At 38.8% G+C, this 25,424-nt stretch overlaps 1 protein-coding gene across 6 annotated transcripts in view; it reads right to left on the bottom strand.

The window, feature by feature from the left end:
• Positions 1-25,424, bottom strand: part of FHIP1A (FHF complex subunit HOOK interacting protein 1A) — a 269,316-nt gene that overhangs the window by 160,339 nt on the left and 83,553 nt on the right. Inside the window, exon 1 of one of the 6 annotated variants that reach the window (XM_060012146.1) lies at positions 13,948-15,856. The exons of the other annotated variants lie outside the window; for them this stretch is intronic. The gene's annotated coding sequence lies outside the window, so the exon portion shown is untranslated. Of the gene's footprint in view, positions 1-13,947; positions 15,857-25,424 lie in introns of those variants that run through there. 6 annotated transcript variants of the gene reach the window in all.

Here is a 25,424-nt window from a genome sequence, read left to right as displayed (position 1 = left end):
ATATATATATAGATACATATAGATATATATATATGTATATATATATATATGGATGCACATGAATACACACACGTATATACGTATACCTATATGTAAATATACACATACATATATCCACAAAAAGACCTGTAGAAGAATGTTCACAGCACCTTTTTCATAATAGCTAAAAAACAGAAATACTCCAGGTGTCCACCAATAAATAGGAGAATGCGGAAACTGTGGTATACTAATACAGTGGAATACTGCTCAGCAGTAAAAAGGAATGAAACTACTGAAACATACAGGAACCTGGATAAATCTCAAAAACATTATGCTGAGTGAAAGAAAGACCACACTAAAAAAAAGTATACAGCTGACCCTTGAACAACACAGGTTTGAACTGCACAGGTCCACTTTTATGAGGATTTTTTTCAATAAATACGTATGTGTACTGTAAATGTATTTTCTCTTCGTAACGTTTTTTTTCTCCAGCTTACTTCATTGTAAGAATACAGTGTATAATACACATACAGAATATGTGTTAATTGACTATGTTATCGGTAAGGCTTCCAGTCGGCTATTAGCAGTTAAGTTTTGGAGAAGTCAAAAGTTATACCTGGATTTTAGACTACATAAAGGGTCAACACACCTAACCCCCATATCGTTCAAGGGTCAAATGTATATTGTATGATTCAATTTATATGAAATCATAGAACAGGCAGAACTAATCTGTGGTGAAAACAATTAGAACAGTGATTGCCTCTGGAAGGGTAGGGGGTGGGGAATAACTGGAAGGGTCATGACGGAACTTTCTAGGGTGATAATGATGTTGTATAATCCATGTCATGACAGAATTTGATTCATACAGGTATATGTGTTTGTCAAAACTCAGAAAATATACATTTAAGATGTATGCATCTCACTGAGTACAAATTCTCATCAAAAGGAAACCTGTAAAAAAGTACTGAATTCCAGTTAATGATAAGCATTCTGAAATATGTAGAGTAAATATACTGATATGAGCAATTTACTTTGAAATGTATCAAATAGTTAAGATGGATTAATGAACAGAGAGAATGGTAAAGAGATCGATATGTGATTAAGGAAGTATAGAATAATGTTAACAGTAGAACCTGGGTGATATGTATAGGTTCTAACTGTTAAATTCCTTCAGCTATGCTATGTTTGAAATTTTTCGTGATAAAATTTTTCACAATAAAATGTTGAAAAACGTGGTGTGAAAAGTATATTTATTAACATGGAAAGATTACGTGTGTATATATTGGGTTGGCCAAAAAATTCGTTCCAGTTTTTCCATAAGATGTTATGGAAAAACCCAAACGAACTTTTTGGCCAACCCAATACATACCTATAAACACACACAAATATATATACATATAGTTAATTATAAATAGCAAGATATAAAATAGCATCTATAAAATGATTGCATTCTAGTTTTTTAAAAGGTAAACATATGCACAGAAAAAGGGCTGGGAAGATAACCACAATTAACATATCAGTGCATTGAATAACTACATTTTAACTCTACTTCACAGAGGGACAATGTATTACCCATTTGCAAAAAAACAAAGCACTGACAAGTTCCCCAGATTTACCTAGGCCATCTTATTTATAATTTTGAACTGAATAGCACGTATGCATTTCATAGTCTCCAGGGAGTGCTCTTTCTAGTTGGGGCAGACTAATGAGAATTTGTCAGATCAGGGTGAGTTTTGGGGTCTCTTTCCATGTGTTTCCAGGCACCCTGTATGTGTCTCTACCAGAGCATCTTCATACTGTTTTGCAACTGCATATTTTTCCACTAGACCATTAATTCCTTAAAGGCAAGAGCTACATCTTGAAGTTCAAGTATCTCCAGAGATTAGTACAATATTTAGCACATATGGGACAGTCAATAAATGCTAAGTGAACAGAAGAATCAATAAATGAGCAAACAGCAATTTCAAGAGTGCCTCAATTCAAAAAAAACCTCCTTCACCCAGATTCTACTATCTCTGAAATGTGATCACCAGAAACTGTTACCTTTGGATTCACTACTACTGTTAACAGGAAAATGTCTTAGAATGTAAAAATTCTTACAAGAAGATAAAACTTTAAGTCACTAAAACCCATTCATAGATTGCCAACTCCTTGAAGGTAAGAGAAAGGGATTAGGCCATGACTGGATCCTGAGGATAGCAAGGTCCCTAGGACAGGAGAGGTTCAAAAAATGTGCTCAGTAGAAATCATGACTCGATTGGCTGATCAGTTAAGTAAGACATTAACATTAGGGGAGGCTGGATGAAGGGCATAGGGGAACACTCCATATTATTTCTGCAGCGTTTCTGTAAATCTAAACTTATTTCAAAATAAATAAAATGTTGACGGGGGCTGGGGGGGTGGATTGCAACACGTTGAGTGGGGCAGCTAAGGAAGCAGGAAGCATGCAGGGCACAGAAAAGGAAACCCTCCTTCCGGTTCCCAACCTTGTCGAGGACCAGCCACGCTTTCAAACTTCAGTAGTAAGAAAAATATTTGGGCCTCCCAAAAGGTACCTGCCCAAAAAAGAAAGATAAATCAATCCTTGACCAAACTGAGGTCTAATCCAGATCACAACATGTCAAGACAGAGAGGTAAAATAGGTAGGAAAATATCTCTTTAAATGTATTTATACCTACACAAAACATTAGGAGTAACTGTACCGAGTACAGTATTTAAAAAGCACTTCCAACAGCTCAATGGTAAAGAAGTGTGGAGTGAACAAAGGCGGAGCCCTGGGTGCAGTCTCGGTGCTGACCTTCTATTGGCCGCCCTTATTTATTCCTTGCCCCAACCACTGTTTACTTGTTTGTCAGCTGAGAATGACAAAGAGGTAAATTTCAAAAAGAATAAGCTCACACATGGTGCTCTCGGTCTCCAACGGCAGAAGTCACATCTCCCAATATATTTTGTACTATCCCTGGCTCAGCGCCCCACGCAGGTAAAGCACTTAATAAATGCTTTCAGTGGTGCCAACGGCTGAGAGAATTTGCTTCCCATCTCATTTACTCTCTCAAGGAATACTTATTAAATATTTATTTGTACAAGGGTAGCCCCATGTTAGGTGCTATTTGTATCTTCTCCCAAAGAATGCCTAAATTCTGCAGGGAGGAATTTTATCTAAATCCAAAAGGAGGAAAATCTGTTGCTTGAAGGGTTTCCTTGGTTTATCTTGGGGCAGAAGTTTTGGAACAAGTGTTCCTTCAAAGTTACAAGTAGTTTTTAAGGAAGGCTGGCTGGGAAAGGGAAAAGTATATAAGAACTGACTGGTGGGGAAATGGGTTTTTCCAACTTTGGAGCTACCTGTTTATTCTGCTCTGTCTCTGCCAAGGTCCAGACAAGCCCGACAGGGCAGTGCCCCATGGTTTCAAGACTCAAAGTAGGTTTCCAATTCCAAATGACCCAACTTTTGTTTAGCCCCCAAATTCTTTCTTTTTTATTTATTTATTTATTTTTTTGCCACACCATGCAGCTTGTGGGCTCTCAGTTTCTCAGTTCCCTGACCAGAGACTGAACCCAGGCCATGGCAGTGAAAGCCCAGAATCCTAACCACTAGGCTATCAGGGAACTCCCTAGCCCCCAAATTCTAAGATTTGCAAGAATAATAAAGTCAAACCTTGATCCTGAGAGTCTTTCTATGCAAGTACACAGCTGATGTTTTGGTTCAACCAATGACCGTGGATCAGTGGCGTGCTGCTGTTAACCTAGAGGGCAAGTAAAAGATGGCCCTCTCTATCTCACCCCTCATCCTTCCACCCGTAGCTCCAGCTGGGGCCACAGTCATTCACTTTATTTTCGGTTCCTGTGCTCTGATGAGGAGCCTTCAGATGGGCCAGATCCCACCCAAGGCAAAAGGCTAACAATTCCCAAGCCAGCAACCTAAGGAGACAATGCTGGCCAGTGATTAGACCTCAGCACACTTCATGTTACCATACTGTGCAGGAAGGCAGGTCCCCAGAGTCTTTCTCCCCTAAATTACTATGCCTGCCTTGGTCTTTCCTAGATCTTGAGTTCCCAAGAGGATGTTTTTCACTGTAAATGTTGCACCTTCTGAGACAGCCAAAGATTAAATAAACACTGAGTTACTCAAAAGCACAGAGCCACGTAAAATTATGCAGTCCTGTTATATAACCCCTACTCTCTCTTCCTAGTTGCCTCTCTGTACCTCTTCCAAACCTGTTCATAAACCTGCCTGTTAAGGCCTGCTTGACTGCTCAGTCTTCCTCTGGTACCTCCTCTTGTCTTCTCCCTGAAACGGCCCCTTCGGCTTTCATTCTATATTCTCTGTCTTCTCCTCCTGAATCTTTCAGACTCGAAATGCCTCAGGAAAGAGACTCTAATTTCAGTACTGCTTCTGCTTCCAGAAGCAACATTTGCCTTCACTGTTTAAATAATATATAACACCATCTCTCTGGTAAGCACTATACACCGTCCTTTTCCTGATCACCTCTATCCCTCTCTCAGATTAAACTGTGGCTCTCAAGGTGTTTAAATTCATGCAGGGTGGGGGAGGGATGGAGAGAGCAAGGGGGCCTTTTCTCTAGGTCTTTATAGCTTTGAAAATAAATAATAAAAAGATCACAGATGCCCCCTGTTCATTTAATAGTCCAAGAAAACATTTCCTACAAAATATAACATGGATCGAAGATCATCTGCCATGCCATTTAACAATGTATAATGATATGAAAATAAAAATACATTAGATAACCCCTTAATTATCGAATATTAAAGAATACAGATACTGACTAGAAGGGAGCAATAAGTGGAGAATTTGGGTTAAAAATAATACTTAACATGTTTTAGCTTCTTTTAAAAAACTTCTTGCTTCTCATTTTCTGGTTTCTATCTCACTCCTTACTGCCTTCCTTTTAAAAATGAGATACAGCTATCACAGCATAAACAGAGACAGTGGTACAAGGCACTGAATTAAGCAGTGCTCCTCTCGGTATAGGAAATCTCAGCTAGAAACAAGTACTTCCTTTTGGAGATTATGAAAGTCTCATTTTTGCCATGGAATGTCATATTTGATTTCTCTTTTAGAGAAATGGAGGGATATGTCCTCTGTCCCAGGTAACAAAGTTGGTTTGTAAATAAATTTAAGAAATAACTATCACAGTTCTAAATCTCTTCCATATTGCATAACTGGCTTCATATTTTTATGTTCTGAAATTCAGCACTCTTTTAAGGGTTGTCTTTTTTTAATTTAGTGGAAATACTTCCTTGGCAAAGGTCATAGAAAACTCAGAAGAGCCCTGCAGTCACAGTAAATATTTTATTAACTATCCTGTCCAAAAAATCACCCCTCTCTACCTATTCACTGCCCAGGTCAGTCCTTTTCCCCCATTTCCCATAACCCCATTCGAATTCTACCCCAAAAATATAGGTTGTACCTTCCTTCCCTAGTTCAAGAACATGATTTATTAATGCAAATGTGCTAGAATCTGAGACCTGATCGTTGACTTTCTGAGAAAGCCATTTGGCAAAACACCTTTACATAAAAGTCACTGACCAAATATTGGCAGACTATCCGTCGCTTGGGTATAGCTTAATCTGCCCTACTTTATGATGAAAGCTTCTTCAAGTTTGACTACTGATGCTCTCAATATCTAGCTCTTGGTAAATGAAAGTGGTTTGCAGATGGTCCAGAGCTCAGAAGTTTATTAAACTGTTTTACATTTTTAGAAACCCCAAATTATTCAGTGCTAGGTAACCATTAAGTACAAAAGAAGATTTTTTTGTGGCCACTCAGTTTATTGTTAATGGTCTTGAACAACAAACAGTTTTGTTGTCAGTCACAGCACACTAGGACAACTAAAAAAACACTGTACTGGGTGCATAATGGGCAGTGCTGGAGTTGTGTCATTTCCCTGTCTCCTGCAGTTATTACAAGGATGGAATCAGCCCATGTGTTCAATGCAGTTAAAGAATTTAAATGACTGCTACACTGAAATATTTGTTTTACTCCATTACCTTCAATTCCTTGTTCTGAAATTGGACTGTGCCCATTTTGTTTCTCTATACATGTCCCTTATTTGTCTTTGAGAAAATAAAAGTAAGAACCCTACTGCAATCCCACAGATAGAAAAATGCTAGATTCTACTACCATCATTAATGTTTCCAGGCTCCATTTAGTTCAGTGCTTCTCCCCAAGTGTATCAGGACACACTATGTTCCAAAGGCCTAACTGTCTTATTGTGACAACACCTGACGTTCCCCACAACATGGACTACCTTTGGGCAGATCCTAACCTCATACCCTTTGTCCTCAGATTTCCAATCAATTCAGTTCCCATCCCCTATCCTTACTAATTAGGATTCTATTCAGGTTTGCTTTGAAGGCAAAACAATAAGAATGTCCCCTGGGTGCATGAATCCCAACTCTAGAGAACCTAAAGGTAAGTACTCCCCATACTGGTCATACGGTTATGTTTTTACAAACTATGAACAGATGAAAGACACAACTTCTGATATCAAGTTAGCCTCACCAAATGCAACTCAAGATCAACTATTCTAAGACTCAAGTTGATCTCAACTCAAGATCAACTATTCTAAGACTATTCTAAGACAGAATAGTCTTAGAATATTCTCCCGCAATATTTCTGAAGTATATATCTTCCCACATTTAATCGGAATAAGATCTCTTAGGGAAAATCTTTGCAACTCACTTATTCTAAAACACTTATAAGGAACGAGCTACAGTTATTTAATATTGGCCACAAGACGGGAATAAAGACGCAGACCTACTAGAGAATGGACTTGAGGATATGGGGAGGGGGAAGGGGAAGCTGGGACAAACTGAGAGAGTGGCATCGACATATATACACTACCAAACGTAAAATAGATAGGTAGTGGGAAGCAGCTGCATAGCACAGGGGGATCAGCTCAGTGCTTTGTGACCACCTAGAGGGGTGGGATAGGGAGGGTGGGAGGGAGGGAAACGCAAGAGGGAAGAGATATGGGGATATATGTATAACTGATTCACTTTGTTATAAAGCAGAAACTAACACACCATTGTAAAGCAATTATACTCCAATAAAGATGTTAAAAAAAATAAAAATAAAATTGGCCAGTGACCATTTCCAAAGTGAGATTTTTTTCCCCCACTATGGTCATGATTGGCAATTAGTAATCTTTTCCAAAGCTGGGTTAGATTTAACGTGAGTGTGTCCTTCAGCGTGGAACACTGGGGCCTCAGTGGTTCATTGAGCAAGGTATTAAAGTGAACATTTGTTAAAAAGCATGGCTCTATCCTTAGATACTTCCTCAAACAGTGTATTATTAATCAGTATGTTTGAAGTTACAGGTGACAGAAACCCAACTCAAAACTGCTTAGGCAAAACAAAAAATATATTAGCTCAATTAGATGGATAGCACTAAGAAGAAAACTGGAGTCAAGACTCAACACTGTCAGGAAACTCATTTGCTCTCGCCCACCACCCACCTTCCTGAGTCTCTGCTTATCTGTGTCTCTTTGCTTCCCTCTCTCTACTACATGTGACCCAGGAAATAAACTCCAGGCTATCATCTGTCCTGCACTTATATCTCAAAAACGTGAATGTCTTGCCCATCAGCTGTATCGTAAAAGTCCTCATTTGTCTGGTTATATCTATGCCTTCCCCTGAACACATCACCGTAGCCTAGAAGATGGGGCAGCCTAGGAGACAGGGATCTCTAACTAGGCCTCAATCACATGCTTACTTCTGTGGCTAGGAATAGGAAGTAGGGAATAGGGAGGTTATAGATCAACATGATTATTGTCCCTATCAAAATCACATGAAATGGGAAAGAAGTCTCCAAATGGAAGGGACTGTTATTACCAAAATGGAAGAAAAACATCCAGGGCAGCCATATCGTTAGCTAGTAGAGTCTACCACTGACCTCTTTCATGCAAAGATGCGGTTGTCATCTATTCAGGTGTGATTCCCAGACCTTTCACAAATTTTGAGAAAGGAAGAGCAATCTGCCACCCACTCAGATGACATGTTGGATATATTCTCAATCAATAATTTTGAACAGCTGAACTCTGGATAATCACAAAGAGAATAACCTTGAATTCTCTGCTGCTTGGTTCTTATCAAAAGCTTAGTTTTAGGAAATAATATTCAAGGAAGATTACATGAAGGATTCGCTGTCCTCTATAACTACTGGTTACCTTTCAAACAGCCACTTTGCCCATCGTGTTTTGTGTTGGCAGAACTTTATTTTGTTTGGGTATCTCCCCTGGCTCTATGTGTCTCAGGGCTAACACTCCCCCAGGGTCAAGATGAGTTAAATTCTAAGCCAGTGATGATGATCCCATGCTCGTTGCTAACGCTGGTTTAAGGGCAGACAGGTGACCCATCTCTAGCCAGTGAGACATGTGCGGAGTCTGCTTTGGAGGTTCTGGTTTGGAGGTTCAGCTTCCCTGCCACTATAAAGAAGAAAGAAGAATGGCTGGAACTCTTTCTACTTCTGGACAATACTGCAGCCACCCTGAAATGTGGAGAGGGGCAAGTCTAAAGGCAAACACACTGAAGATGGTGGAAAAGCGAGAGGGCTTACTGATGACACTGTAGAGCTGCCAAAGTCAGCTAGTCCTGAAATCTATCATAGAAATATCTATTATGATAAAAAAGAGTCTATCACAGAAATACAACAAAATGCCTTGCAGTTAAACTGATTTAGTGTTGGAGTGTTCTGTCTTCAGAGTAAAGGATAGAGCAAAAACTTCTCTTTACCAGGCTTCCCTGGCAGTGCAGTGGTTAAGAATCTGCCTGCCAATGCAGGGTACACAGGTTTGAGTCCTGGTCCGGGAAGATCCCACACACCACACAGCACCTAAGCCCGTGCGCCACAACTACTAAGCCTGTGCTCTAGAGCCCGCATGCCACAACTACTGAAGCCCGTGCGCCTAGAGCCCGTGCTCTGCAACAAGAGAAGCCACCACAATGAGAAGCCTGCATACCGCAACAAAGAGTAGCCCCCGCTCTCCGCAACTAGAGAAAGCCCACGCACAGCAACAAAGACCCAACGCAGCCGAAAATAAATAAATAAAATAAATAAATTTATTTAAAAAAACCTTTCTCTTTACCCAGAATACCCAAATTGGACAGTTAATTATGAAAGAGTTGGCTAACAAATGGAATCATTAAAACCATATAAACATTATTTTATTTTTAAGCAAACATATAAATATACATCCATTCACCAATCTTTTGATGTAAGACCAAGGCATTTTCTTTGTGTATGGGACTCTGCTGACTGGTATTACAAACGTTGTTTCATATATAAACCACCTCCATAATGCATTGTTATACTTTTCTAGTTTTGGTTTCTTTAATGTAGGTGAATAAAGATACTTGCTAAGCAATCTGAATGCAAAATCCTTAGAGTTTTTATAATTTTTTTCACAATAGTTTACAGTAGTCTCCCCATACCAAATTTAAAAGCAATCTGTTGATTCATTCTCAAGTTTTTCCAAAGCATTAAAATTTATTTTCTTAGAAATATCATTTTGCTCATATTTAACTACAATATTAAGTAAAAGTTGCACAAACATACACATAGCTGACAGAAGATAAACATAAAATTCAACTGGAAGAAGCACACGTGCACAGGCTATTTAAGTAGCCACTAGCTGCTACTACAACTCAGCACACTGTGAACAGTAGTCACAATGCTTTGCAGAGAAAATGGAAGCTGGATTAATCAAGAAATTTGGTGAAATGAAGGTCAATTAAGAAAACTTGTAAATGTGTATCTTATCAGGCATATAACTTGCAAATATTTTCTCCCATTCTGTAAGTTGTATCTTCACTTTCTCAATAATCTCCTTTAAGAGACAATTTTTTTTTTAATTTTTATGAAGTCTAATTTATTTTCTCCTTTTGTTGCTCATGCTTTTTGTGTCAAATCTAAAAAGCCATTGCAAAACCCAAGATCATGAAGATTTACCCCTGTGGCTTTTTCTAGTAAGTTTATAGTTTTAACTCTTATCTTTAGGTCCTATCCCTTTGAGTTAATTTTTGTAGACTAAGCTCAATATTTATTCTTTGCATGTGGTTATCCAGTTGTCTCAGCATCACTTGTTGAAGAGAATTTTCTTTCCCCTTAAATGGTCTTTTGACCCTTGTTGAAAATCAGTTGGCCAGAGATGTTTGGGTTTATTTCTGGTTCTTCAACTCTATTCCATCAGTCTATACTCCTATCCTTATGTCAGTACCACACTGTTTTGATTACTGTGGCTTTGTAGTAACTTTTAAAATCAGAACGTATAAGTCCTCAAACTTTGTTCTTCTTTTCCAAAATTGTTATAACTAATCAGGGCCTCTTGCAATTCTACATGAAATTGAGGATTGGCTTTTCCATTTCTGGGGTGGGGGTTGGGGAAGCCACTAGAAATTGAATAGGTATTGCATTGAATCTGTAAATCACTTTGGGAAATAACCATTTTAACAATATTAAGTCTTCCAATCAATGAACACAGATGTCTATCCATTTACTTAGGTCTTGTTTAATTTCATTCAGCAGTATTTTGTAGTTTTCAGTGTATAAGTCTTTCACATCCTTAAATGTATTCCTAGATATTTTATTTCTCTGGATGCTTTCTTAATTTTCTTTTAGGATTGTTCATTACTAGTATATAGAAACAGCTGATTTTTTGTGCTTTGATCTTGTACCCTGCAACTTTGCTGAATTTGTTTAATTAGCTCTAGTAGTTTTTGTGTGTATGCATTCTTTGGGATTTTTAACATACAGAATTATGTCATCTGCAAATAGATATAGTTTTACTTCTTCCTTTCCAATTTAGATGGCTTTCATTTCTCTTCCTAGCCTAATTGCTCTGGATAGGACTTTCAGTACAATGTTGTATAGTGATGGTGGACGCGGACATCCTTGTTTTGTTCCTGATCTTGGAGAGAAAGCTTGCAGTCTTTTACCACTGAGTATGTATGTTAGTTATGTTATAAATGCCTTTTGTCATGTTAAGGAAGCTCCCTTCTACTCCTCGTCTTCTGAGTCTTTTTGCTATGAAGGGTGTTGAATTTTATCAAATGTTCTTTCAGCATCTATTGAGATGATCATGTGGATTTTTGACCCTTTGTTCTATTAATGTGGTATATTAAATTGATTTTCTTAGTGGTTACCATAGAGATTACAGTTAATATCCAAAGTTTATAACAAACTAGTTTGAAATGATACCAACTTAGCTTCAACAGCATGCATTAAATCTGTTCCTATCCAGCTCTGTACCCCCATTTTATGTTGTTTTTGTCACACGTTACATTTTATACATCATGTGCCCATTAACATAGATTTATAATTATTGTTTTAGACATTTGTCTTTTAAATCATATAGGAAAGACAGAAGAATTACAAACCAAAATTACAATGATACTGGTTTTATATTTATCTATATAAATAGATATATTTATCTATTTAGTGAGAATTTATTTCAGTGATCTTTATTTCTTCATATGGCTTTGAGTTACCGTCTAGTGTCCTTTTGTTTCAGCCTGAAGGACTCTCTTTAGCTTTGTTGCAAGGCAGGTCTTAGCAATGAACTCTTTTAGCTTTCATTTATCTGAGAATGTCTTAATTTCCCGTTCTTTTTTTTTTTTTTTTTTTGCGGTATGCGGGCCTCTCACTGTTGTGGCCTCTCCCGTTGCGGAGCACAGGCTCCGGATGCGCAGGCTCAGCAGCCATGGCTCACGGGCCCAGCCGCTCCGCGGCATGTGGGATCTTCCCGGACCGGGGCACAAACCCACGTCCCCTGCATCGGCAGGGGGACTCCCAACCACTGCGCCACCAGGGAAGCCCATTCCCGTTCATTTTTGAAGGACAGTTTTGCCAACACAGAAGTCTTGGTTGACAATTCTTTTCTTTCAGCACTTTAAATATATCATCCCACTGCCTTCTGGCCTCCATGGTCTTGATGCGAAATGGGCAGTTCATCTTACTGAGAAGCCCTTGTATATGACAAGTTGATTCTCTCTTGCTACTTACAAAGTTCTCTCTTTGGCTGTCAACAGTTTTATTATAATGCGTCTAGGTGTGAATGTCTTTGGGTTTATCTTACTTTGAAGCTCTTAGACTTCTTGGATGTGTATATTAATGTTTTCCATAAAATTTGGAAAATTACAGACTTATTTCTTCAAATAATCTTTCTGCCCCTTTCTTTCTCTCTTATCCTTCTGGGACTCCTATATTGCATATATTGCTAAGCTTGATGGATCCTATAGGTCTCTTAGGCTCTGCTCCTTTTTCTTCATTCTTTTTGCTTTCTACTCCTCAGACTGGGTAATTTCAATTTTCCTATCTTCCCATTTGTTGATTCTTTCTTCTGCCTGCTCAAATCTCCTGTTGAAGCCCCTTAGTTTTTCACTTGTTTGCTTGTTTTTAATTTCAGCTATTGTAACTTTCAGCTCCAGAATTTCTATTTGGTTCCTTTTTACAATTCCTATCTCTATATTGATACCCCCTACTTGATCATACACTATTCTCCTGATTACCTTTTGTTGTTTATTCATGGTTTCCTTTAGCTCTTTCAGCATATTTAAGGGAGTTAATGTACAGTCTTTGTCTACTAAGTCTAATGTCTGGGCTTCCTCACGGATGGCTCCTACCAATTTCTTCTTTATCAATGGGTCAGACTTTCCTGTTTCTTTGTACGTTTTGTAACTTTTTTTTTTTGAGAACTGAACATTCTGATAAGGGTTTCATATTCAGAAAATATAAAGAACGCTTACACTTCAACAACAAAATAAACAACCCAATTTTGTAAAATGGGCAAAGAATGTTGAATAGACATTTCTTCAAAGTAGGTATTCAATTGGCTAACAAGCATGTGGAAAACATGTCCAGCATCATTGGTTATCAAGGAAATACAAATGGAAACCACAGTGAGATACCACTCTCTACCCACTAGGATGGTTATAATAAAAATAAATAAATACATTACAAAAAAGAAGGAAAATAAGATCTGGAGAAATAGGAATCCTCATATATTCCACCAGAAATGTTAAATGATATAGCCACTGTGAAAAAACCTTGTGGTTCCTCAAAAAGTTATACATGGAATTACCATATAACCCAGCAATTTCACTATTAGGTATATACCCAAAAGAACTGAAAACAAATAAATACTTGTTCACAAATCTTTATAGCAGCATGATTCCCAATAGCCAAAAGCTAACAATCTAAATGACTATCAACAGATCAAAGGATGAACAAATTGTGCTATGTACATACAATGGATGATTATTCAACCATGAGAAGGAATGAAGTACTGATAATTTGCATGCACTTCAAAAACATTTTGCTAAGTAAAAGAAACAAGACACAAAAAGTTACTTGTTGTATGGTTTTTATGTGAAATAGGCAGAAGAGGCAAATCCACAACAGAAAGCAGATTTATGGTTGCCAGCGGAAGGGGAGAAGAGGGGAATGGGGAGTGATTACTTAATGGGTATGAGGTTTTCTGGAGTGATAAAAAATTTTTTGAAACTATAAAGAGATGGTAATTGCCCACATTGTGAATATTCTAAATGCCACTGAATTGTACATTTTAAAATGGTTAACTGCATGTTGTGTGAATTTCACCTCAATTTAAAAAAGAAAATAACTTCTGTGGCTTAAATTATGCCTCTAAATCAACCCTAAGTCTCAGAGCTTCAACTTCACTGCTTTATCTCCTGGAAGAATCACTTCTACTAAATTGTATTCCTAGTACTTGGCATCATGTACTTGGCATCCTGTACTTGGCTTGAACTGAGAGGCATTACAAGTATCAGCCAAATGAAAACTATTACTGTAGCTATCACACGGCTGTTGTTGAAAGCAGGCTGATTTCCCTGTCACCCAGTGCCCACTTCACAAGGACCCATAGGAGTAATTCCTCTCAGGCCTCACTTCCTAAAAAGGTTCCTGGATAAACAGTATCTTTTTAAACCTTAAAGACGCTGCGTAACTTGAAATGATTGCACTGAGTTGTTTAGGGGAACCTGTTCCACTCACACCACCTTTTCCCAAATCTCCAGAGTGGGCAGCAAGTCTTTAGACCTTCTCAAGTACTTGAGCTGGGAGAAGAAGAGAGAAATAAGAAAAAGTAAACAAAACGAAGTCACACTGATGGCAGAAGACTTCAGTAAAGGTCTTAAAACCCCTGCAGCTGAGGTCTGCAAACACCATGAACCCAGACCCCAACTCCAGCTTCATGGAGGCTCAGCCTCCCCCAGGAGACCTGCTCTTAGATCAGTGTGATGTTTCAACTTGTGGCTGCCCTTAATTTGAGCCTGAAGCTCAGATGCAAATTTATGGTCCACATTCAATAACAGGGGCAGGCAAACCTTGTTAACACATTTCTGCAGCCTTTAACTTATTGCATGCCTTTATTTTCACCTTCACAATTTTATCTTTCTTTTTTTACCTGTATTTCTATTAACCACTCAATCTTTTTTTAGGACAAGATGGAATATAAATAACAGGAAAATAAAATTGTGTGTCACGTTACCAATCTGTATGGAAAATAAACAACCTGCCTACAAATATAACTGCCATCCACCTCTGTGCAGTGATGAGGTGACCCACCATTCAGGTAATAATATTTAAGATAAATTCTTTACCTTTCATTACAGAATTATCAGCTCAGTTTTCAATCAATGATTTGAAATTATGGCACTTGTAAAAAACCTTAATTTAAAGTTATCTACTGTCCAGTCCCTTTCTTAGACCAGGGAAAATTACTAATACTTGAGAGGACAAGTCTCTGGTGCAACTGTTTCCTCCATTTTATCATATATTTTCATCCTTGTAATAATGGTTCAAATATATGTATATACATATATATGTGTGTGTGTGCGTGTGTGTGTGTCTGTGTGTATATATATATATGTGTTTTATTGTCAGTTTCAAATCCATTTTGAAAATAAGCAAAGTTAACCAAAGAATGAAAATGAAAGAATAACTCAATAGTCAGTGCTTCCTTCCTTTCTCCCCTTCCACCTTCCTTCACCATTAGAAGCCCAATGTATACAGTTTTTATCAGTGGGCACAATCCTCTCTACTAGTACCTTGAAAACTGTACAACAGTGCTTATGAACAAAAAAGAATACGATAGATTAAACACTTCTAAGTAACACAGGAGTCAAAGAAGAAATCTCAAGAGAAAATTTAAAATACTAAATGAAAATAAAAACAGAACTTAACAAAATTTGTGAGATTCAGAGAAAGCAGTGCTTAGAGAAAAATTTACAGCATTGAATGCACATATTAGAAAAGAAGAAAGATCTAAAATCAGTAATACAAGCTTCCACCTTAGGAAACTAGAAAAAGAAGAGCAACTTAAATCCAAAGTAAGTAGAAGGAAAAAAATAATAAAAATTAGAGTAAAAATCAATGAAATTGAAAACAAAAAATCAATAGACAAAAATCAATGAAACCAAAAGCTGTCTTTGAAAATATCTCTAAAATTGAGGAACTCTTAGCCAGATTAAGAAAAAAAGACAGAAGACACAAATTATTAATATTAGAAATGAAAAAGCGGTCATCACTACTGATCCCATGGACATTAAAAGGATAATAAAGGAATATTACGGAGAACTCTAGGCCCACAGATTTGATAACCTAGGTAAAAGGGACCAGTATCTTGAAAGACACAATCTACCAAAACTCATACAAGGAAAAATAGATCAATGGCCTATATCCATTAAAGAAATTGAATCAATAATTAAGTACCTTCCAAAACACAAACACCAGGCCCAGATGGGTTCACTGGTAGATTCTACCAAACATTTAAGGAGGAAATTATACCAACTCTCTATACTCTCTTCCAGAAGACAGAAGCAGAGAGAATATTTCCTAACTTGTTCTATGAGGCCAGCACTACCCTAATATTAAAACCAGACAAAGACATTGTAAGAAAGGAAAGCTATAGCCCAATATCTCTCATGAACATAGACACAAAAATCCTAAACAAAATATTAGGAAATCAAATCCAACAATGTATAAAAAAGCATGTGGTACAGAAGGCCTGGGTTTGAGCTTCAGGTTGTCACATACTATTTAGTGGCCTTGGACAAGTCACTAAAACTTACTTTATCATAATTGACACCTGCCTACCTACTGTATAGTACTGAAGAAATCAAATAAGAAAAAAATCTGCAGAAGCACATCAAATTACATTGTTACTCCAAACTAGGAAGCACTAATTTAATGAATCACAGCAATGATACCCTGAGCGACAAGAGTCAAGAGTGGGAGTTACTGAAATCAAAGCCACAGGTTTAATCTTGGATGGGCTTCAAATTCCCACTGGTATTCATGGCAACAGACTGTAGCTCCAAGTCTAAGTAGCCACCTCCAGGATGCACAGACAACCACCAGGACCAACACACGCTCCCAAGAAAATGACTTGAAGATGCAGATCCTGCAGACAGTGGCAGGACACCACATCTCTCAGGCACCACCTAAGTGCATGACAACACTGCCATCCTATGTTTCTGTAGAGGCTGCATTTATTTTCCACTAAGTGTTCTGGCAGACTGCTTTACCGGAACCTATTACACAGCCACCAATTTATTCGAAAAGGGGAGAAAATAGACACACACACAAAAAATTCATTACCCCCAGGATATGTCACAGTTAATGGTAATTAATCAAACTTTTTTCCCTTCGTGTAGAAAACCAGCCACATAAATAACCATATCAGGGATCAATGGAGCATCTGTTTCATCCCTTAAAAAAGCTACTGGCAGAATGCTGCTCAGATTTTCTGGTATGCTTAAAGAAAACTATTTTCAGACAAAGGAGCTATACTTTTATTTGGAAAAAGAAATCCATAATCTCTTTCCTAAATGTGTTTTCTATGCCATAATTACATTCTTTTATATATGTGTACACACACATTAACACAGGTGACTTGATCAGAAACGCACATATAAAAAATTTAGGTTAGTGCCAAAAAAATAGGAAGATAAGGCTTTAGGAATTTCCTTTGACATTTTAGTAAAGCAAATTTCATTTGGAAATGTTTCTGTACATCTAAATAGCATAACTATACTTATAAAAATGTCTAATCTCCCGAACTCATATCTATTGAACAAAATGAAGGAAAACTGCCCCTTATTTGGCCAAATAAATGGCCAAATTATTCTGCCAACTAACCTAAATTTGGGTGTTTGTATTGCCTTTAGTACTGCTAGTATCACCAAAATTCAAACTCCATGTATTCTGCTGTCCTCTCCAAAACCAAACCCCATAGGGAGCTTCGTCCTCATGCTCCTCAGCAAATTGTTTTCACAGTGAAACGTATTTAACCAGGTGCCATTTTAACCAACATCCCTGATAGGTACCCGGGCAACAGCAGCCCTTTTCAGTGCCTCGGCAACTTTTGTCAGCTAAAAATACCTTAAACATAAAGGGATATGCTAGTGTGGCTATGGTGGGTAACCTATTTGAAAAATATATAATTTAACACTGCTGGCTATTTCATTTATCCTTCTCTGATTTAAGGTATTTCAAAGAATTAGACTTTTCTTTCCGGAAATGTCTGAACATATTTCCTTGAATTCCCTAAAAATATATTTGGCTAGATTAGGTCATTAACTCCAAGAAAAATAAACACTATTATTAATAGCTATGGCTTGGAGAGCAGTTACAGTGTGGCCTGAACTATTTTAACAAATTCATACATTTGCCTTTTAGCTTCTTACTTTGAAGATTGCAAGGTTTCATATTTTAATGAAGATTCTAACAGATAGAAAAATATTGGGGAGTCACAGGAATGTAAGGTACAGCACAGGGAATATAGTCAATAATATTGTAATAACTCTGTATGTGACAGATGGTAACTAGACTTATCCTGGTGACCATTCCATAATATATAAAAATATCGAACCACTATGTTGTACACCTGAAACTAACATTGCATGTCAATTATAATTCAATTTAAAAAATATTAGGGAGGAAGGGAGGTTGATAATGAAATCCCCCTATACAGAGTCAATCTTATTTCACTCTTAAGGATACCCAGGGAACAGAGCCAGTACCAAACACAAGGGAAGGGGACTGCTGCAGAGTCATTTGCAGAGGTGGTCCCTGAATTCATACACGTACCAAATGTTACCAAATATTATTTTAGCTCAGGGTTTCTCAACCTCTACACTACTGATATTGTTAAAGAAAAAATATTCTGACACTTGCTAAACCAGTAAGGAAGATTTTATTCAGGATTATCGCAATGGCTGTCAACTGTTGCAATAGGGGAGAGCGATCAGGTTCAACTCTAAACACTGCAAAGACAGCTGGGAACTTATACTAACAATCAGAGTGAGGGGGTCAAGAGATGGAAAATTACTAAGACAAGACATCAAGGGTAGGGGGATTCTTACCAAACTGACCTAACAGGAGTCTTGCTGAACACAGGCCAGGGTGATCAGACATCAAGGGTGGGGGATAAGGAATTTGATCAGATAACAAGGGTGATCTGGTATGGAAAGCTAGCGGTGCTGGGGTTCACTAAATTGACTCAGCAGAATCTTGCTGAAACTGGGCTAGGCAGGCCAAAGACAGGATGGGGGCCAAGGCTGAGTGAGGCCTAAACAAGAAGGCTTGGAGGCGCCCAACTAAAGTTTGGGAAGGAAAGAGTCTTTGTCAACATCTTGGATCAGTTAAATCTTTGTCTTGAGAGGCCATTCTGTGCATCTGAGGATGTTTAGCAGTATCTCTGGCCTCTACCTACTGATTGCCAGTAGCACCTCCAACCCCCTCCACCCCCTCCCGCCCCCAGGTTGTGACAATCAAAAATGTCTTGAGACATTGAAACCACTGCTTTAGACCAAGGATTAGCAAACTTTTTCTGTAAAGGGCCAGACAGTAAATATTTTCGGCTTCGAAGAATACATATACATATTCTTCTTTGTCTTTTTTCAACCATTTAAAAATATATAAACTATTCTTAGCTGGTAGATCATAAAAAAATGCAGCAGGCCAGATTTGGTCCTTGGTTGCCAAGCTCCACCTCAGACTACCACTTTCCAAGTAGATATAGACAGTATACATATACTATTATATTCAACAAAATACAGATTTACTTAAACTATGATTTGGGTCTTGGTAACTTTCTATCAATATTATTTTCTCAAAGGAGGAAGAACAGAATTAGAGGCAAAATCTTGTGGCAGTCCACATTTTTTTTTTTTTTTTTTTTTGCGGTATGCGGGCCTCTCACTGTTGTGGCCTCTCCCATCGTGGAGCACAGGCTCCGGACGCGCAGGCTCAGCGGCCATGGCTCACGGGCCCACCCGCTCCGCCGCATGTGGGATCTTCCCGGACCGGGGCACGAACCCATGTCCCCTGCATCGGCAGGCGGACTCTCAACCACTGCGCCACCAGGGAAGCCCCACGTATGTTTTTACATTAGAAAAGTAAGCGAATTCACAATAGCCTGGGGAAAACTGCTCCCGCAAATCTGCCCTTTCCGCTCTAAACACAGCCCAAACCTTGCATTTCCATCCCTTGGTCTTCAGATCCCCAACTACATAGCGTTGATTTAGGAGTTTGTTTTAGTTGGTGTTTTTTAACTGATACTACTTTGGTTTCTGTTTAACATGTTTTTTCATACTCTCTCTCTTCATCTAACATTCTGAAATGCATCTCTAAAATTAATCTATCCCAGGCTACAGAGTCTACGAATATGAAGTAGGTCACTGGAACACCTTTTCTTGCTTAAGGGTCAGTTACATTAACCCCCATGTGCCACAATCCTCTCAGCTTTTGCCTCTAGAAACAAATATGTCCTCATATATTAACAGGATTACCCTGGAAATGATGACATGCTAAAAATGACCCTAGGACTATCTAAAGGTTATACTACAATCCAGCTACTGAATGTGAGAATTTAAGCTATGTGGTACTCTTGTTTTTAACAGTTACAACAAATACAACTGAGAAGAAAAAAAAGACCCAGAACCTTGTATATTTCAATTCACTAGATTCCATTAGGCAAGGTCTAAATTACTAGGAAAAATGGAGAAAATATCTCTGAACAAATGCAGTAAAACATGTCTAACCTCATAGGATATATCTGCCATGTGCTTATTCTTCTTTGATAAAACATCAACATTAAAATGTCTCCTTTGGGGGCTTCCCTGGTGGCGCAGTGGTTGAGAGTCCGCCTGCCGATGCAGGGGACACGGGTTCGTGCCCCGGTCCAGGAAGGTCCCACATGCCGTGGAGCGGCCGGGCCCGTGAGCCATGGCCGCTGAGCCTGCGCGTCCAGAGCCTGTGCTCCGCAACCGGAGAGGAGAGGCCACAACGGTAAGAGTCCCGTGTACCGCAAAAAAAAAAAAAAAAAAAAAAAAGTCTCCTTTGGGAGCTCCCTGGCAGTCCAATGGTTAGAACTTGGTGCTTTCACTGCAGGGGGCATGGGTTCAATCCCTGGCGGGGAACTAACATCCAACAAGCTGAGTGGTGTGGCCAAAAAAAATTTTTTTTAATTCTCCTTTGATGCTGACACTGTAACTAGCAAAGCAGAAGCGTACCATATTCTTTTTTTTTTTTGGCCACACTGCACAGTTTTCAGGATCTTAGTTCCCCGACCAGGGATCGAATCCGTGCCATCAGCAGTGAAAGCGTGGAATCCTGACCACTGGACCGCAGGGGAATTCCCAGAAGGCATGTTCTTTATTTTTGAATTAATTTATTTTCAAATCATAAAAACAATATATAGCCATTGCGGTATATAGAGCCATTGCAATATATAACCAACAATATATAGAGAGAGAAAATATAAAGATAGTAAAAATCACTCAAAGCACCACCACGAGACAAACTATTTTTAAAGCTTTAATATATTTCTTCCTAGTCTTTTTTCTATACTTTCTAATAATTTCATAAATCTTACTAAGTCGGAAGCATAATTATGTGTGTTTATACACACACTTGGCAAAAGGTTTCAACAAATAAGAGATCTATATTTTTAATGTCTTTCGCTCATTCTTTTATAAATCTATCATAAAAACCCAGAAATCTAGGGACTTCCCTGGTGGTCCAGTGGTTAAGAATCCGCACTTCCATTATAGGGGGCGTGGGTTCGATCCCTGGTGGGGGAAATAAGATCCCACATGCTACGTGGCATGGCCAGAAAATAAATAAATAAAAGTAAAATAAAATAAAAACAGAAATCTAAACAAAGTTATGTAAAAATGTACTGAGTCTTTCATTGAAGATTATTTCTAAGAGTGAAAAACAGGTACAAGCAAAGTGTTCAATAATAAGAGAAGGATTAAATACATATGGGACATCCCTATAATGGAATGAAGGACAACTATTAAAATTGGATTTTTTTTAAGAATTTAATGACTTGAAATTAAATCTTGATTCCTTCTCCTTCCATTTAATTTTACATCCTGAGCATTTTCCCCAGTCATTAAATTCTAAAAATAATCTAATTTTTAAAATTTAGATTTTAGATTTCTTAATATCATTGCCAATGTTCTAGCAATTTATACTCGTACCAGCAGATTCTAGGGTACATCTCAATGAGCCTTTAAGAAGGTATACTCTTAAATCAACAAGTGCAAATACCTTGAAAATGTATTTCAATAATGATTCATGAAAGTAATTATTTAGATTTTTTAGATGCTTGTAATTCAATCTCCTAAAACATCCAAAAAAGCTGCTAATTTTATGTAAAGTGGCTAGAAACAAAAAGCGGTAAGACTCCTTTCAAATCCACATTTTATATATATACATTTCTTTAAGTGCTGACATACTGTTCTGCAAATTACTTACTAAAACTGTCTGTGACCACTTAAGAGGAAATCATCCTAAGCTGTGTAGCAGCTTCTAGTTACCACTCAAAAAGAAGCAACCGAAACAGACAATTAAAACAAAGTTTGGTGAGTCATATGGTAGGGAAAGAATGGCATGCTATGACATCATATAAGAAGAAGCATTTAACCCAACCTGTTGGTTGGAAGGCAAATGGATCAGACAAGCCTTTCCAGGTGAAATGAAATCTAAGCTGAGTCCTGAATATGGAGATGAAGGTGTTAGCCAGGCAAATGGGGCAGTGAGGGAAGAGTACTCCAGGAAGAGGGAAGAGCGTATGCAAAGGCCCAGAGGAAGTAGAGAGAATGTGACATATTACAGGGGGTGCAAGTCGTTTACTACGGCTGGAGCACAGAACTGGAGTGGGAGAGCACTCTTCTTAGGGCCTCCAAAATTACAGAGGCCCTCCCTCTCTGGCCAGACTAGACTCCGGACTTTTTTGTATTGTTCTTTTATTAAAATAAATAGAAACTAAGGACCAAAAGAGGCAGAGACTCTTCCCAGCTCTCTTCCTTGTGGCAAGATTCTTCAAATGGTGGAATTGTCCTGTTCCTCCAAATTGGTGGGGCTTGCTCAACAATGAAGTAGATAATAGGGGGTTTGCCCAACACTGGAGGACCAGTCGAGGAGGGTGAGTCTGGCAGATGCAGGCAAGTGTCATGATGAGATTTACTGCTAGGAAGAATAACACTCTGGCAGTAATATAAAGAAATGGATGGAAAGAGGACACCGTTATAACAGCGGGGGCAAACAATGAAGGAGGTCCGGACGAGAATACCTACGATGGAATGCAGAGAAATGGAAGTGTGCTTTGAAGAGAGACTAAGTAGGTGGACTGGAGAGGACTGAGCAGATGTCCAGGTAAAGGGGAAGGGTAATCCTAGATGTCTAGCTTGGGCTACTGAGAAAGGAAGGCAGCAGAGCACAATGATTAAGATTCCTCGCTCTGGGGCTTCCCTGGTGGCGCAGTGGTTGAGAGTCCGCCTGCCGATGCAGGGGACACGGGTTCGTGCCCCGGTCCGGGAAGATCCCACATGCCTCGGAGCGGCTGGGCCCGTGAGCCATGGCTGCTGAGCCTGCACGTCCGGAGCCTGTGCTCCGCAATGGGAGAGGCCACAACAGTGAGAGGCCCGCGTACCGCAAAAAAAAAAAAGAAAAAAAAAAAAGATTCCTCGCTCTGGGATTCCATCTCTACCAGATAATGGTTTTGTGACCTTGGGAAAGTTACTTCAACTCCATTTGCTTCAGTTTCTGCATCTGTATAGTGGGAATAACAGTAAAGTCTATCTCAAAGGATTTTGTGAGGAGTTACATGGAAGTTCTCAGAACAGGACCTGGCATGTAGAAGATGCTGGATAAGTATTAGTCATGTAAAGGGTGATGGTGATGCCATTCGCCAAGATGGAGAACACGAGAGGAAGTGCAGATTCCAGGGGAGAAGAATGATGAGTTCAAGCTCGGATATGTTAACCTAATCTGCCTGCAGGACATCCAGGAGGCAGCCGATGCCATGGGGCTACAGCTCCGAGGAGAGTTGTGAGTGTCAGATGCTACTTTATAAAGGGTGGTGCTAAGGAGACATCTGAGCAAGGACCTGGCAGACAGGAAGAAGCAGGTCCCAAGGGGACAGCACCTAGTGAGATGTGGAGAAAAGAACTCGGGCAGTCCCTAGGGAACACCGACATTCAAAGGATAGACAGAGGGAAACAGACTGGGAAGGAGCAGTCACAGAGACAAGAGGAAGACTCACAAAAAATAATTCTAATAAAGCTGTACCGTAAAAACTAAAGAAACAAAAACATGAATGACATTGAGATAAGGGCGACATACCACAGTGCACAGGGAATCAGCTTAGAGATTGGAAATCAAGGGTAGGGACAAAAAGATCTCAATAAAAAATAGTATTCCCTAAGAACCAGCATTTACAGTTTACTAATTTTTTTTTTATAAATTACCTAGAAGAACCACATAGTGAAATCTCCAAGTTTATAAGACGCAGAGAGCTCTTTTAGCGAGCGGACTGCCTTACCAATGAGGATAAGCCTGCGAAAAATCTCCTACAGTAATCTGAGTAGCCAAGAAAGAATCACATTTTTCAAGGAAAGAAAGCAGAACATAATGGCTTCACTGAAAAATAATGCAAACTGCATTTTGAAAATAAAGTTCTGGCCCCGAAGCCTTCAGTTACTGAACACAAAAAAGCCACTTTAAATCACATCACTTTGGGGCTTAGAGGAAACAGAGATAGTCATTGGTCCAGATCGTAGATATGGGAACTATTCTGGAAATCTTGCTGAAAAGCAGATAACTGAGTCATCCAAGACCACTGAGTCAGAATCTCAGGGTACGAGGTTAGGAAAAATGTACCACTTTCTGACAATTTTTAAACAAGCTTACCAGACAATTCACGTGCACACCAACATTTGGGAAGCCCTGATCTGCCTGAGCAGGAGACCAAGGGCTAAAGAAAATGAATGGCTTGGACAACAGCACACAGCTAACGAGAGCATCTAGAGCAGTTCTCAAACTCTAAAACGCATCAGAATCATCCAGAGAGCTTGTTTAATACAAATTTTTGAGCTCTACTCTCAGCGTTTCTGATTCAGCCCAAGAATTCACATTTCTAACAAGTGTCCAGGTGAGGCTGCTGCTGCTCACCTGGGGACCACACTTTGCAAACCTCTGGTCTGGACCAGTCATTAGAGACTCTTCTCTGAGTACATCAACTCAATGCAGCCTGTACCCTTAAAGAAAAGGCAGGGTATTTCAGGAATGAGGCTGAAAGTGAAATAGAAAAACATGACAAAATATAAATTTCATACATGTATTCTAAGCCCTTCTGGTCAATTGGAAGAGTCATAGAAAGCTGGAAAAGACCCAGACTAAGCTAGAGTGAAATTATAAGGGTCAGGGAACATGAGAAGAGACCAAAATGACTGAATAAATAAAAAGACTAAATTCACAAAACAAGGTAGAGACAGGTCATGATTCTAAAATCCGTAAAATTATGAAAAGGTATGTGCAGAATGAACAAATTTCAGAATGACAGCATTAGGCAGCTGGTTTGATTATTTGACTGTGAGAAGTCGTTTTTAAGTCTCTTTTTTGTGTTATTTACTCAGAACATCCCAAAACAGTCTTGAGGCTAAATTTTAACTCAAAACAACTTTTGAAAATGGTTTCCCACTGGTCCCACACAAAGCCAGGGAAGCCACGGAGAAACATTCCTCACTCACCACCTCAATTCTGTATGACTCAGACATTCTGGTATTACATTAGAAAGAACAGCATTCCAAGGCTACTCTAACTGCTCCTCTTTTCTCATATAGACAGCCCTTAGCCCTGAAACACTACATTCAAATACAGAATTCTCTCAACAGCTCAGAATATCTGTAATTGCCTCTGTCTACCTGCTATTTGTCTCACTGTTCTGAGAACACATCCAAAATCCGTAACGATGAATTCCACTGACAGCATCTCCTCAGGACTGTCATGCACATATTACATCATATTGTCTTCACCTCTTTTCAAACCCATTTTCCACTTGTGGTTCTTACTGTGCTACCTCTAGTATCCGCTGTCATTTCCTCCAAAGAA

This window comes from Delphinus delphis, chromosome 5 (genome assembly GCF_949987515.2).
Source record: "Delphinus delphis chromosome 5, mDelDel1.2, whole genome shotgun sequence".
Classification (NCBI taxonomy): domain Eukaryota; kingdom Metazoa; phylum Chordata; class Mammalia; order Artiodactyla; family Delphinidae; genus Delphinus; species Delphinus delphis.
The sequence above is the reverse complement of the archived record's forward strand: the minus strand, read 5'-3'. Positions and strand labels throughout refer to the sequence as shown.